General features: G+C 44.3%; 1 protein-coding gene across 1 annotated transcript in view; it reads left to right on the top strand.

Annotated features, from left to right (window-relative positions):
- Positions 1–10,876: 10,876 nt before the first annotated feature.
- Positions 10,877–13,661, top strand: part of dyl (dusky-like) — a 45,215-nt gene continuing 42,430 nt past the window's right edge. Inside the window, exon 1 of the mRNA XM_065365522.1 lies at positions 10,877–11,591. The gene's annotated coding sequence lies outside the window, so the exon portion shown is untranslated. The remainder of the gene's footprint in view (positions 11,592–13,661) is intronic.

The following is a 13,661-nucleotide window of genomic DNA, read 5'->3' as shown; positions in this document are numbered from 1 at the left end:
TAAAAAAAGCGAGCGGAGCGGAATAGGGCAGAACGGCGGTTGCGCGGATTCGACTAAAAATAGCTTAAATCCGTTGGTCTTGGTACTTCTAATGACTCGTACATTTACGACTACGACTACGACTACGAGAGTAGGTACCTACAAACTACATATTGTGTAGAACGTGGTACCATTTCACTGCACAAAGTGTACTTGCGTGTATTTAAGCACTCGTAAGTCGTACTCGTAGTAGCTAGTGCTAGTAGACACAGACAACGCGACGTACCGTCCGCGTCCCAAAGGCAGTACGTCTACCGCCCTACCGCCCTACCGGTGTACCGGTGTACCGGTGTACGCACTACAGTACTACAGTACTACCGACTAGGCGACTAAAACTACTACCTAACTAGCGTTTAGCGCCTATCGAGAAACCTCGAGCATCGCAGTCATCGCCTTAAAATAACGCCTTATGCTACTTTTTTTTCAGGCCGTTGTAAAATGAATTGCCTATCGCTGTTCCGGTTGGCGCCGCCGCGCCGCCGATCCAGTTTTTGTGTTCGGAGTTGCTATTTGCATGCTCGGTCGTGCTCGCAAGTCACAAACATTTGTACGAGTGAGTTGACGTTAGTAGCTTTAGGCTGATTGCTACCGTCGTCGATTGGTACGAGTACGAGTAAAATCGCGATTTTCTGTTCTCTCAAACTCGCGGTCGTACCCAGTACCCAGCACCTACTGGCCCATACTGGCCCCTACCCACGTAGGTCTGCATCTAGTCTACGTCTACATCCTTCTTCTAAGGAGTAGTTCATTTCTTTTCTAGTTATACTCGTACTTGCAAGTTCGTCACCCTTTTTCACCGGTAGGCGGTAACAATAACAAATCGCTAGAGTAGGATTTAAGATTTAGTTTTTTATGATTAAAATTTGACCGCAGCGCGAGCGGTCAGCAGCAGCAGCAGCAGCAGCAGCAGCAGCAGCAGCAGCAGCAATGCAGTGTGTCGCCATTGTCCAACTTACCCGTATCTCGAAAACAGAATACCGAAAATGCGCGGCGCCACTGATCGTACTCGTAGGTTAAAGAGGTACCTACGATGAAAATTGTTGCAAAATACCATATTTACTCGTACGTACTCGTACATACTCGTATATTACGGCCGGGTATCGAATTAGGCTGTAGGTTTTTCAGGACGCGCACGTCCATTTTAAGTACTAATACGAGTAGGTATGGCAGAATAGAGATGGCGCGGCACGGCGAGAGAGAGAGGTTCCAAAATCCAAAATTTTGAAAATTTCCGATATAAGTACATATATATACCTAAGCGTATCAAAGTACGTGTTGTTGAGGATGCTAATTTCAATTTCGTCCAGCATCGACCATTTTGTTCCTCTAACCAAAAATTCAAATAGCTTGACGGCGCGGCCTGAGCCTGAGAATGAGGAGGGCGGAGGGCTACCGAATTTCAGCATTTTCGAATTTCCATTCCTCTGGGGATCGAATGATATGCAGTGTACGATTTAAAAACGAATTCGGCATCCTTATAAACCCCGACTTTATTAATACCCGCGCCGCGCCGCGCCGCGCCGCGCGCTTAATTTTTCGGGTTTGGGCTGGAATGGAGATGGCGATGAGAAAACAGAAAACCGCCCCGCCCCGCCCCGCCCCGCCCGTAATCGAGGTTTCAGCTTTTTACCAGCAAAACCGTGCAAAATTAACGGCTTATCCGGCTAAAATTTTCCACCTGCGGGATCACTGTGAATTGTCGCTATTCGCTATCGCTATTCGCTAGTTGGACCGTGCACCAGTGCACCAGTGCACCACTACCTCTACCCGATACCTATACCAGTTCGAGTACCTATATTCAATTTTTCATTTATGTACTTACTGCTCGGTCTCGGTGCAATCGTTTCGTTGCAAAATGTTTAGGGTAGCTCTAGCTCTAGCTACCTAAAAAAAGAAAAAGAAAAAGAAAGAAAATACGATATCGAGTGCAAAGGCGGAGGCGGAGGCGGAGGCGGCGCGATCGTAGATATATTAATTCCAAGTTTAACTGTGTTTCAAGGTCAAACAACTTTACAGTACGAAATGTTGGTAAACATATACTTTCTTCGGTTATTGGGTCGTTTGTTCTCGTGTGTAGTGTGTAGTGTGCAGTGGAAGTGGAAGTGGAAGTGGAAGTGGTAGTGGTAGTGGTGTAGTAGTACAAGTAGGTACTTGCAGCCACAGCCACAGCCACACAACACTGCAGATTAGATTTGGATTTGGATTTGGAGTTGGAGTTAGACGAGATATGTGTACATTCACATAATATGCGATGCGCGATGCGCGGTCCGCGGTCCGCGGTATGCCTCTCTCGAGTCTCAAACAACTGGTTTACAGCTTGCTCGAGTATTTAGTCGAATGAAATACTCGTATTATTTAGTATTAGTAGGTAGGTAGGTAGGTAGGTCCGCATAGGTATGAAGCTAAATTAGTACCTAATAGCCCGCGCACTCTAATTTTGAAGCCGTACCCGGTACCTATGTGTGTAGCCATAGCCATAGCCATAGCCGCACTCGCCGCGCCGCGCCGCGCCGATCGCCACCTTTCAACTTTCAACCAGTCTTTGAAACAAAAGAAAAAGTGAACTAGATTAGGCGTGCGTATGTGTATTTCGTATTCGGTATTCCGTATTCGTATGTAGGAGCGGAGTAGGTCTATAGGTAACTGGATACCTATGTCCTATACTTGTCTTATTACCTACATAGTACATACGGCATACGTACATATATAGCCTACGTATGTACTCGAATGTATGGATATTGGATGTACGAGTCTACGAGTACATCTCCATCTCCAACGTCCAACGCTCGCTTCATTCGACTTGCTGATTCGCTCTTCAGTCTTCATATTGTTACTCGTACTACTCGTAGTTGAAACGAGTATAGTACTCGTACATATACCTATACTTACTCGTATGAGGGCGCATACAAAAATGCACCGTACCTGCAAAAAATGAAAAAAAAAATTTCCCTGAAATTATTGTAGGAACTCTTTAAGAATCGAATGGAACCTCGTCCTGCTGTGAAATTTCAGTTTTGGTCGTACGGTCCCTTTTCGTATGCGTCATCGCGCCATCGCGCCCTCACATACTCGTATGTACATGCACTGCAGACTGCACTCTGCAGTGCACTCATCACTCACACTCATGCACTGCTGTAGCTGTACGCTGTACGCTGTATGCTGTACGAGTACGAATGCATCGACGAGCGATGAGCGTATATGTACGTATACATACAATGTATACGTATCTTTATCTACTCCGCATCCGCCTTCGCTACTCGTCACTCGTCTCGATTGCTCGTGAAATTTCGTATATGCGTTTGCGTATGTAAGGCGCAATTGCTCATCTCGTTGTACGTCTACGTAATGTACCTTCGCTACCTACGTAGGTATAACGTCTTCGCCTATCGTCTACATACGCGTACCAACTCGTACGAGTATGTATCCCTGCGTGCATTACTTGCAAGTGCGGCTGATGGCTGATGGCTGATGGCTGATGCGGTCCATGCGACCTGCATGCCTATTGCCTATTGCCTATACGTAATACGACGAGTAGCCTATGTAGGTAAATGTATCACTGTATTCGCGTTCGCGTTCGCGTTCGCGTTCGCCGGTATTCACCTGTATCCTAGGTACTTGCACTTGTACTTGTATTTATGAATCACTGTCTAAAATTCCGAATCCGATGTGCTCGATACTCGTACTTACGAGTATAGTGTACCACCATCATTCAATAAGCGACAAGCGTACAGATCCCCGGAAAATACTTACGGGTCTACGGGTATGCTCGTAGAGTCGCGTCGCGTCGTAGCCTACTCGTAGATACTCGTATTTTACTCTATTTATACGAGTAGTGTAGGCAGAGGGACGAAGGCGAGCGAGCCAGCCAGCCAGCCAGGTGGGTGGAAAAAAATTAAATAAGTAAATAAAGAATGAAAGAAAGAAAGAAAGAAAGAAAGAAAGAAAGCAAACAATAATGAAAAAACTCGCATTAATATATGCACGGTAGAATGTGAAAGTTGATGTCGCATACAATGAATCACACATAAAAATACGAGTACGAGTGCGCTTATACGTTCACGTGTGTACAGTACAATGTATGTAATGTAATGTACCTCTACCTACTCGTACCGTACCGTACCGTACGGTAGGTAGAGGTACACGATGGATTCATTTCGTTTTTATTTGTTGAACGGCGCGGCGCGGCGCAGCGCCAAGTGCAGGTATACGAAGTTACCTGCAACTTGTCCAATGCCCAATGGATGAATACATTGAATACCTATACACATACGAGTAGGTATTAATACGTATTTACTCGTATCTTGTACTTTGTATGTACGCGTACGCGTAGACTCGGCTCTGTAAATTGTGGTTAAAATTAATCTGGCCTGCAACTGTCGCCAATCGCCGCCGCGCCTGTACCTCAACTTCTATGTACCTAAACTGTAAACAGCCCTTCATCCACTACTTGTACGAGTAGATGTTAGTAGACGATTCCATGTCCTATTGGCTATTGGCTATTGCCTATATTCGTATTACTCGTACTGTAGGCCTATGTGTATGTGTATGTGTAGGTGTAGGTTTGCAGCTAAACTACTCGTACGTATAAGTGATTGTAGATACTTACCTATTACCTACTAGGTACCGCCTTTGTTCGTGTAAGGTGTATGTAATTGTACTCGTAGTACGTCGAGTATTAGCCTATTAGGTGGTATCGGCAATCTGCTAGTGCTAGTGCTAGTGCTAGTGCTAGTGCTAGCTCTGCTGCCAAGATGCCAACCAACAGGTTAGTCGAACCCTTTGACGTCATCGGATTTTTTTGAGTGCACCATTTCCAAGTCCGCGTTCGCGTCCGCATCCGCGTCCGCATTGAACAGTACCTACGAGTATTGCGGATGAATGATTGTTGGTTGCACCACGCCCGCACCCGCGCCCGCGCCCGCGTCTGCCTCGACGAGCACTAAATTTCACTTTCCAACGCGTCATTTGAAATTCCACGCAGATAATCGGGTATTACCTTATTACCTATTCGTCGTATGTGTATTACTATTACTAATGCGGTAAGTAATCGACGCCGACGCCGACGCCGACGTCAGACGCGACGCATCGCCCATCCTACACGCAACTACATACCATACCATACCATACCTACAGGAAGTTTCATTTCAGATTGCCGCGGCCGCAGCATCACCTACGATGTGGAATACAAATAATTTGCGATACCTAATTATTTTAATTTCATATGATCGGAAAATGAGTAGTTTCCTAGACAGTTTTGTGGTTGGAAAATACCTACGTCTTTAACGCATCTATCTAAACATGTGCGGAAAACAGTCACTCTCCTCCCTGGGCAGGAAAGTAACTGTTTTCCGCGCATGTTTACAAATTCGAAATTAGCCATTTTTTAAAATTTCAGCATTTATTTTCCTCTCGTACGAAATTAAAATAGCTGTATACTATTACGTAGTACGACGAGTAGTCGTCTGATCGTGTGTCCGTGTCGACTGTCGATTTGATGAGTCTTGGAGACCCGCCGCGCCGCGCCGCGCCGCTCAAAACGACTGAAATCTAGTACGTACCCTACCTATGTACGTAATACGTATAGGTACGGTACATATACGTATACCTATCTGGAGCTTATTGTTAGTTTCCAAAAATTTGACCAATTTATTCGAATAGGCAGTATGACAGTACGTAGCAGGGTGGATGGGAGGGGGGTGGTGGTGGTGGTGGTGGTAGATTTTCAGTTTGACAAAGGGCGAGGTAAATTCGAAATACGGAAATATTAGTACGTTTACGTACTCGTACGTCTTATAGGTAGGTACATCGACATCGACATCGACTTGTAGACACCTACTCGTATGTTTTGTGTAGGCGTAGTGCGTAGTGCGTAGTGCGTAGTGCGTAGTGGAAGGCTAAGTATCTCGTATACCAGTACGAGTATAGGTAATACATTAAGTGGATAAAATTGAAAAACAGCTGTAATTTCTCCGCGATTCGACCCGCTCGCTCTATCGCGGTGGCGGTGGTGATTGTATCCGAATAAGTTGGCCAACGTTTTTTGAAAATACAAGTAATAGGTTCGAGAATTCGAGATATCGAATTTCAGACATTTTTTTTTTCAAAGGATGGTGCGCGATGCGACTGTAGTACTCGACTGCATCATTCTGTAATCGCCTAATCGGTAGGGGCCCATCTCTACCTGTGGTACCTACCCGACCCGTAATTCCAATTCGTAAGGCGCTCGAGTGCTTATGTACTACGAGTACGAGTACGAGTATGTCTACGTAGTACGTACCTCCTGCCACAGACGCAATCGCATCCGATACCTGTTAGCTGCAAAATATTACCTACTCTCTCACGACGAAAATAGATCGTGACTAAATTTCACTTATAAGTTAATATCGGTGTATTTTTCCAATTTATCAATTTAATACGGACAATAGGCAAATAGCTTCGAGTACATACCTACGCCTAGTGTTTTTTTCTCTCTCTCTCTCTCTCTCTCTCTCTCTCTCTCTCTCTCTCTCTCGCTCTCGCTCTCGCTCTCTAGACACCGTAAGATACTTGTAGTAGGTATGTATCTATCGTATGTACAATGTACTCGTACATAGACATACTAGGTTACTACATATAAAGAAACAAATCGTAATACCTGTAGGTACACGTACACAGACACACGTAGCTGTAGCGCAGTAGCGTAAATAGCGTACTGTCGCATGCATCGCCGCTCGAATAAGTTTTTTTTCCAAATGACGCCTCTATAAAGGCGTAAAAAAATATCGCATTTTTACGTCTTCAATTTTAATCCTCTCCGGCGCGGCGCGGCGCGGCGCACAGTGGGATGTGAAAATATTTAGGAGGAAAAAAATTGAAAGTTGGGGTATAGGGGTTTTTTGATGCGCTGAACACGATTTTGAAGGTATTTTTACTCAAAACCCCAAAGGGGAGGTAGGGGGAGGGGGTAAAAACTCAAAATTTTGAACATTTTCATGTGGGGTGTCTAAATCTAGGTTTTTTGATGCGCTGAACACGATTTTGAAGGTATTTTTACTCAAAACCTCAAAGGGGGGTAGAGGGAGGGGGTAAAAACTCAAAATTTTGAACATTTTCATATGGGGTGTCTAAATCTAGGTTTTTTGATGCGCTGAACACGATTTTGAAGATATTTCCACTCAAAACCATAAGGAAGTGGCAGGGGGAGGAAGTAAAAACTCGAAATTTTGAAAATTTGTGGATGTCTGTATAATCTAGTCAAATTAGCTCATATGAGAACTCAACTCGGAATAAATTGGGGGAAACATTTTTTTTATGCTAAAATGCTCAGAATGGTGTCCTAAATGACATACTAAAACCCACCTTAAATCCGCGTGGAGCTTCTCCCCCCAGACCCACATTTGTGCCGCCTAGCACAGTTTTTCGCGATTTTCTCGCGAGGAGTTGATTTTACGTCGAAAGTAGCTTTATTTTTGTGTTCTGCGTCAAATTTCCGATCTAGTGATATATGAACTGTCCTTCTACCTCCAAGGGGAGTGGGGCTAGAACCATTCAAAAATAAGGGAAATTTCCTGAAAAATACATAACGGCTATAGGCGCCTAAGAGGGGTGAAATGGTCCCCGAAAGCGTTCGAGTTGATATTAGCATGGAAGATGGGTACCATTGAGAAACTTTCCACTAAGGATATATGTACATAACATACTGAAAAATTTTCAAAATCGGTTAAAATGGGGCTGAGAAAAGTGTTATTGAAATTAGGGGAGAGGATGTGGATCTGAAATTTTTCACGCGGAAGTTTCTCAATGGTACCCATCTTCTATGCTAATATCAGCTGGAACGCTTTCGGGGACCAATTCACCCCTTTTAGGCGCCTATAGCCTTTATGTATTTTTCAGGAAACCTCCCTTATTTGAATGGTTCTAGCCCCACCCCCTTGGGGGTAGAAGGACAGTTGATATATCACTAGATCGGAAATTTGACGTAGAACACAAAAATAAAGCTACTTTTGACGTAAAATCAACTCCTCGCGTGAAAATCGCGAAAAACTGTGCTAGGTGGCACAAAATATGTGGGTCTGGGGGGAGAAGCTCCACGCGGATTTTGGGTGGGTTTTAGTATGTCATTTAGGACACCATCCCGAGAATTTTGGTGTAAAAAAATGTTTCCCCCAATTGATTCTAGGTGAAATCCATATTTGACTGTATTAGTAAGTAGGTACTACTGGAAACTTTTTTTTTTTTTTTTGAATTATGCTCGTCTTTGGTAGCCTCCTGGCCTTTAGAGTGTAAATTTTTACCCACCAAACCCTTATTTTCAAAAAATCGATGATTCGTAGCAATAATACATCAGTTTTGGTTGTATTTTTCTTGTTTTTGCCCAATGTTGCGAGTTGTAGCAAAAATTGATAAAACCATGTAAAAGTACACATTTCAGTGGTACTTTTCATGAAAATAGTTTTTCAGGATACATCAAGGCCTTTTTCAAAATTTGAAGTTTATGTTGAAATTACATAGTAAAATGTCCTGACTTTAATTAAAGATTACTCGGCCTATGGAACATCAAAACTAAAAAACAAGCATATTTTTGAAATCTACGTTAAAAATGCTTCAAGAAAACATCAACAGTATCAACATTAACGCCTATGTCACGAAAATTCACGTATGTTTAAACAAGTGCATCTTGTTGCGAAACCAGGTACTTCTATTCAACATGCTGCTATACCAACACAACGTGCGTTCGTACTGCCAGCACAAGTCAAAGCAAATCATTTGAGGGTTATAGTACACGTTGGGATTGAGTTTTGGTCATGTTAGTGCAGTTCGATTTTTTCGATTTCTCGATTTTTTTCCTCCTAAATATTTGCACATCCCACTGTGCGGCGCGGGCTCCGAGTTAAAAAACTTTGAAAATTTTTCAATCATCGTCTAAAGTTTGTTTTCTTTTTCGATTCGAGTAATCTCGAGCCCGAAATGCGATTATATTACTCGTACTTCAAATTGCAAAGTTGTCGTTCGACTTTTATTTCATTTTAAAAACTGGTCGTTTTATTCGGCAAAAAAACCTTTAGGTAGGTATAGTAGGTAGGGTTGACTCGTTTGCGCAAAATTGAATAGGCCTATAAAAAAAAAAAAAAAAAAAAAAAACGAGAAAAGCTCGAGAGGAGAAAGATTTCGAATTTTCGAAGATGAGATACTCGTAGACTTTTGATGGGCTAAGCCACGCCGCCTGGTCGAGATCCGGCGATTGTCGAATTTACGAGACGTTTCATCCGTCAGATGGCGAACGCTAGTCTTTTGGTGAAAAATTTCAGCTGCTCGAGTAGCTACGTCGCGTAGCGTAGCGTAGGTATACGAGTACCAGACGAGACGAGACGAAACAGTCGCATTTACCTGTTGCGAATGTTGGAGAAAAGCTCGAAAAAATGGGCGAAAATGGAAAAATCAACTCGTGCCCGCAGCGGCTGAAAATTGGCCGATGGGACGGTTATTTTTCGAGCAGCTCGGCTCTTTCCATCTACCTATCCGAGTTTCACTCGTCACTCGAATCGGACGGTTCCCTTCCCGCGTCATTGTTAGCCAGCCAGCCAGTTTCCTCGTTAGATTTTTCAATCGTAGAGAAATGGGTCCACGAGTATGTACCTGTCTTACAGTCCAACACCAACGGTCTAAAATTGTGTTCGAGAGTATAAAATACATAGGTACTTAAATACTCGTACGTACATACTCGTGTCGTACGAGGTCGCGGCATCGGTATTATCGCTTGTGTGGCTGTAGAGTGTAGAATTGTAGACCCATATTGTACATCGAGTCGAGTAAAAAATACCAAATACTGAATAGGTAGGTACTAGGTAGAGGTACCTAGCTGCAGCTACCTCGATACACGATACACGGATGGGTATTGGACTATTGGGTAAACTGTACCCGAAATACGCACTTACGTACGAGTTTACGTAACGAAATGAAAGCGCGTACTTATAGTACTCGTATGTACGAAGTACGAGTAGGTATAGGTGAAGGACGCATGGACGGAGGTGCATAGTGCATAGTGCATACCTGAAAAAAGAATCGAAGAAAAAAAAATGATTTGTAAGAAAGGAGAAGGGAAACGGATTCGAGTAGAGACGAGACAACTGAGACAAGGACACCGGACAAGACGCATCCTGGTTCAATAGCATTATTTTTAACCACGTTCACACTCACGTAGCAGCCCAACGATTGCATCACACGGATGAAAGGCTTCGACAACGTCAGCGACAGCGTCAGCGACAGGCGACAGGCGACAGGCGACAAACGGGCTATTGCTACATACGACTATGCGGCTATGCGGCTATGACCACGAAAATACAGTACCTAGGCTATGTATGTAGTTAAATTCGAGTATACATTCGTGTACCTTACATGTACGATGTACTCGTACCCACTTCCTATCTACGTATTTGTATACGCTATACGCTATACGTACTGCTGCGTTGTTGTGGAGCGCTGGAGCCCTCAACTTGGGAAATGGGCGAGAAAATTGGAATACACATAGACATTTATGTAGAATATAGGTACTCGTGGGTAAGGTATGCAAGCGACGAGCGACGAAAGAAAAAAAGTGTATCATACGACTTACGAGGTACCATTACCATTAGGCGCACGATGGGAGGATGGTAGAATGGGAGATTGAGACGAAACGAAATGAAATGCTATGCTACACTATGGAAGACCGTGAAAAGAGTTCCGTATCCGGCGCGGTGATGGCGATGGCGATGGCGATGGCGGGGCGCGGCGCGGCGCGCCTACAGTGGCGTAAGAGTCCCCTTCTAAGCCTAGTACGACTGTACGAGTACTTTCTTTTCCATTTATAAAAAGCGAATACACCTCTGGGCTTGGAGTTTTAATCATTGCGATACTTTCTCGAGGTGTGCGTCCTGCGTCGCGTCGCGTCGTGTTTGCTAGCTGGTTACTGGTTACTGGTTAGAGCTGCGGCGTGCTCTCTGGTCTCTCATTCGTATCGTAAGTAGTTCTCATTCTCCATCTCCGCGTATACACAATACGCATACACGTACACGTACTCGGACTCCAACTCCAACTCCGACTCGAACTCGTCGTATTAGTTTGCTTCGCTTCGCTTTGGTTAATCGTGTACCCGTACTCGTACCCGTACAGCGTACAATCGTACATTGTACGTAGACGTACTAGCGTTAGCGTTAGCGTTGAATGTTGAACGAACAAGTGTCGCGGCGTTAAGCGTTATCCGCTCTTTGGTCTTTATCTTTTCTACTCGTTGCCATTGTTTTTATCGTCATTTTTTCATTTTTTTTTCGCCTCCCGAAAAATCAGTATTATTATTACGCTATTGCTGTGCCGGTTATTGTGATAGTGGTGGTTGATTGTGCGCCGAGTTGGTTCGACAAATTGCGGATTGCAGATTGCAGATTGCAGATTGCACGTGGATTCTGGATTGTGGATTGCGGATTGTACGCATATTGCGCATCGAGCGCTCGGATTTACCAAAAGCTACCAGTTCGCTGCAACATCATCGCGTGGGTACCTACTTACGCCACATACGGAATTTGGACGAGACCGAACCGGTGAGTGTCGTTTGCGCTTTACGTTTTTCTCATCTCAATTCTCATCCCCTCGCTCCCCTTCGGCCCTTCCGCCCTTCCGCCACGCCGCGCCGCACGCGCTTTGCTCCATGTAGGTACCCCAATTCGTTGTTTGTGCGTACTTGCGTAGAGCCACTAGCCAGCATGTTCTTCTCTATACAGATCTGCAGGCGCGAGCAAAGTTTTTCACATGATCAATTATGAGTTCGATACGCGCGTAGGCGTAGGTATTTGTTATTTTGTATGTTCGTCCACGTCCACGTGCATGCACCTGCTCCTGCTCCTGCTCCTGCTGTGACGATGATGAATTGATCATTGATGACTGCGAGTGCGAGTGCGAGTGCGAGTGTGGTAGCGGTTGAAGCTACGAGTCTGGAAAACCTGCAACAGTGGGTAAATTTCGTAATTTTCACGCGAAACCCCTGGAATTTAAAAAAAAAACCGTCGATTGCAAATGTTAGATGAAGACCCGCGATGAAAGAAAACATTATTTTCTACTTCTAGAAACGCAAATTTTCAAAAGCTTTCGGGCTCGTTTTATTTTCTTTTTCGGAAGCGAGACGAACATTTCTAGATAATAAAAATCAAGTGTTAAAGCCAAAAAATGGACTCGTCGCAAAAAAAAACATCGCATCGTTTTTAAGCGTCTCCAAGTACAAATTTACATAGAGCTTTCGCCGTCGCACGGGCCTGTTCTGTTTTATTTTTCAAAATCAGCTAAAAGCCCAAAAAAACTACGCGTCCTCGCACAAAAACACCTCGTTTTTACGCATTTCGAAATGCAAATTTTCAGAAACTTTCGCCGTCGCTTCACTCGAGTCTGTTCTCATATTTTTTTTTTTTTTTTTTTAAAGTACGTAACTCGCTTCAAAAATAACATCGTTCCAATTCTGAAATTTTAAAAAACCAAGAAATAAACCCGTCGTATTAAAAAACCCCACGTTTTTGGGCATCTGGAAATGAAAATTTTCAAAAGCTTTCGTCCTCGCTTCGCTCGGGCCAATTTGTTTCTCGTTTTGCAATAATCGAGGCTTCCAAAAATGCGAAAAAGAAAAAAAAAGTTGCTAAGTCGTACGAATATCGTAATCGTATCAATTGGCCAAAATTGACGTTTTTCTACCGCATCAATCGACAAATTTTCATTCGACATACTCGTACCCCGCTCTCAAAAACCTAGAAAAAAATGGTCTGGAAAACGTGGCAAAGTCGGGGGAAATGACTTGCCAAAGATTGCGGACATGCTGCCTGCGAGCCTGCTACATACGGTATTAGACGCGAGTCGCCGTCGGTCGCCGTCACTCTTGGGCCTTGGGCCTTGGGCCCTGGGTCTAGGGCGTAGGTGCGGGCGTAAAACTAGATACGAGTCGAGTAGATCGTCGACCACACTGGAGCATTGACTAACATTTGTCGTTTGTCGTTTGTCGAGGGTGGAAATCTGCGATCGATTAACTGCAGAAAGGTGCACAGCACTGAGCACACTCAATACTCGTGGTGGTCAAATCGTATTTTTTAAACTTGGCCAACTTGCAGTCCGGGTTATACATACCACTCGTACATATACATACATACGTAGTACGTATAGTACGTACTCGTACGTAAATAGACACTCGTATTTACACGATGCTTATCTAAGGCGAATGGCGAATGGCGAATGACATTCACGCTGTACACGCTACACGCCGCTGTACTCGAGTCCGGAGCCCGGAGTGCATACTCGATATGCACCGTTGAAAAATCTACCAGACCTACATGCGTGTGTATGTGTAAGGCAGGAGGCAGGAGGCAGGAGAGACTACGAAAAGGGAACCCGTTCACTCCGTAACTTCCGGTTTGGAGCAAAACTCGCGAGTATGTACTCGTATTATCTAGTGTAGCTCGTCTAGGCTGTAGGTGTAGGTCGGAAGAGGACCTTGAATCTTGCTCTGGCCCATTTTCAGCTGCCAGCTGCCAGCTGCCACCGTTGGTATTTCGTTTTTTGGCGCATTTGTCGAGTTTTTGTTGTATTCGTATGTGCGCTGCGCAGTGTGCAGGTACATAGATAATGGTCAATTA

The sequence above is a fragment of the Planococcus citri genome, chromosome 5 (assembly GCF_950023065.1).
Source record: "Planococcus citri chromosome 5, ihPlaCitr1.1, whole genome shotgun sequence".
Classification (NCBI taxonomy): domain Eukaryota; kingdom Metazoa; phylum Arthropoda; class Insecta; order Hemiptera; family Pseudococcidae; genus Planococcus; species Planococcus citri.
Note: the sequence above shows the minus strand (reverse complement) of the source record. Positions and strands in the feature narration are given on the sequence as shown.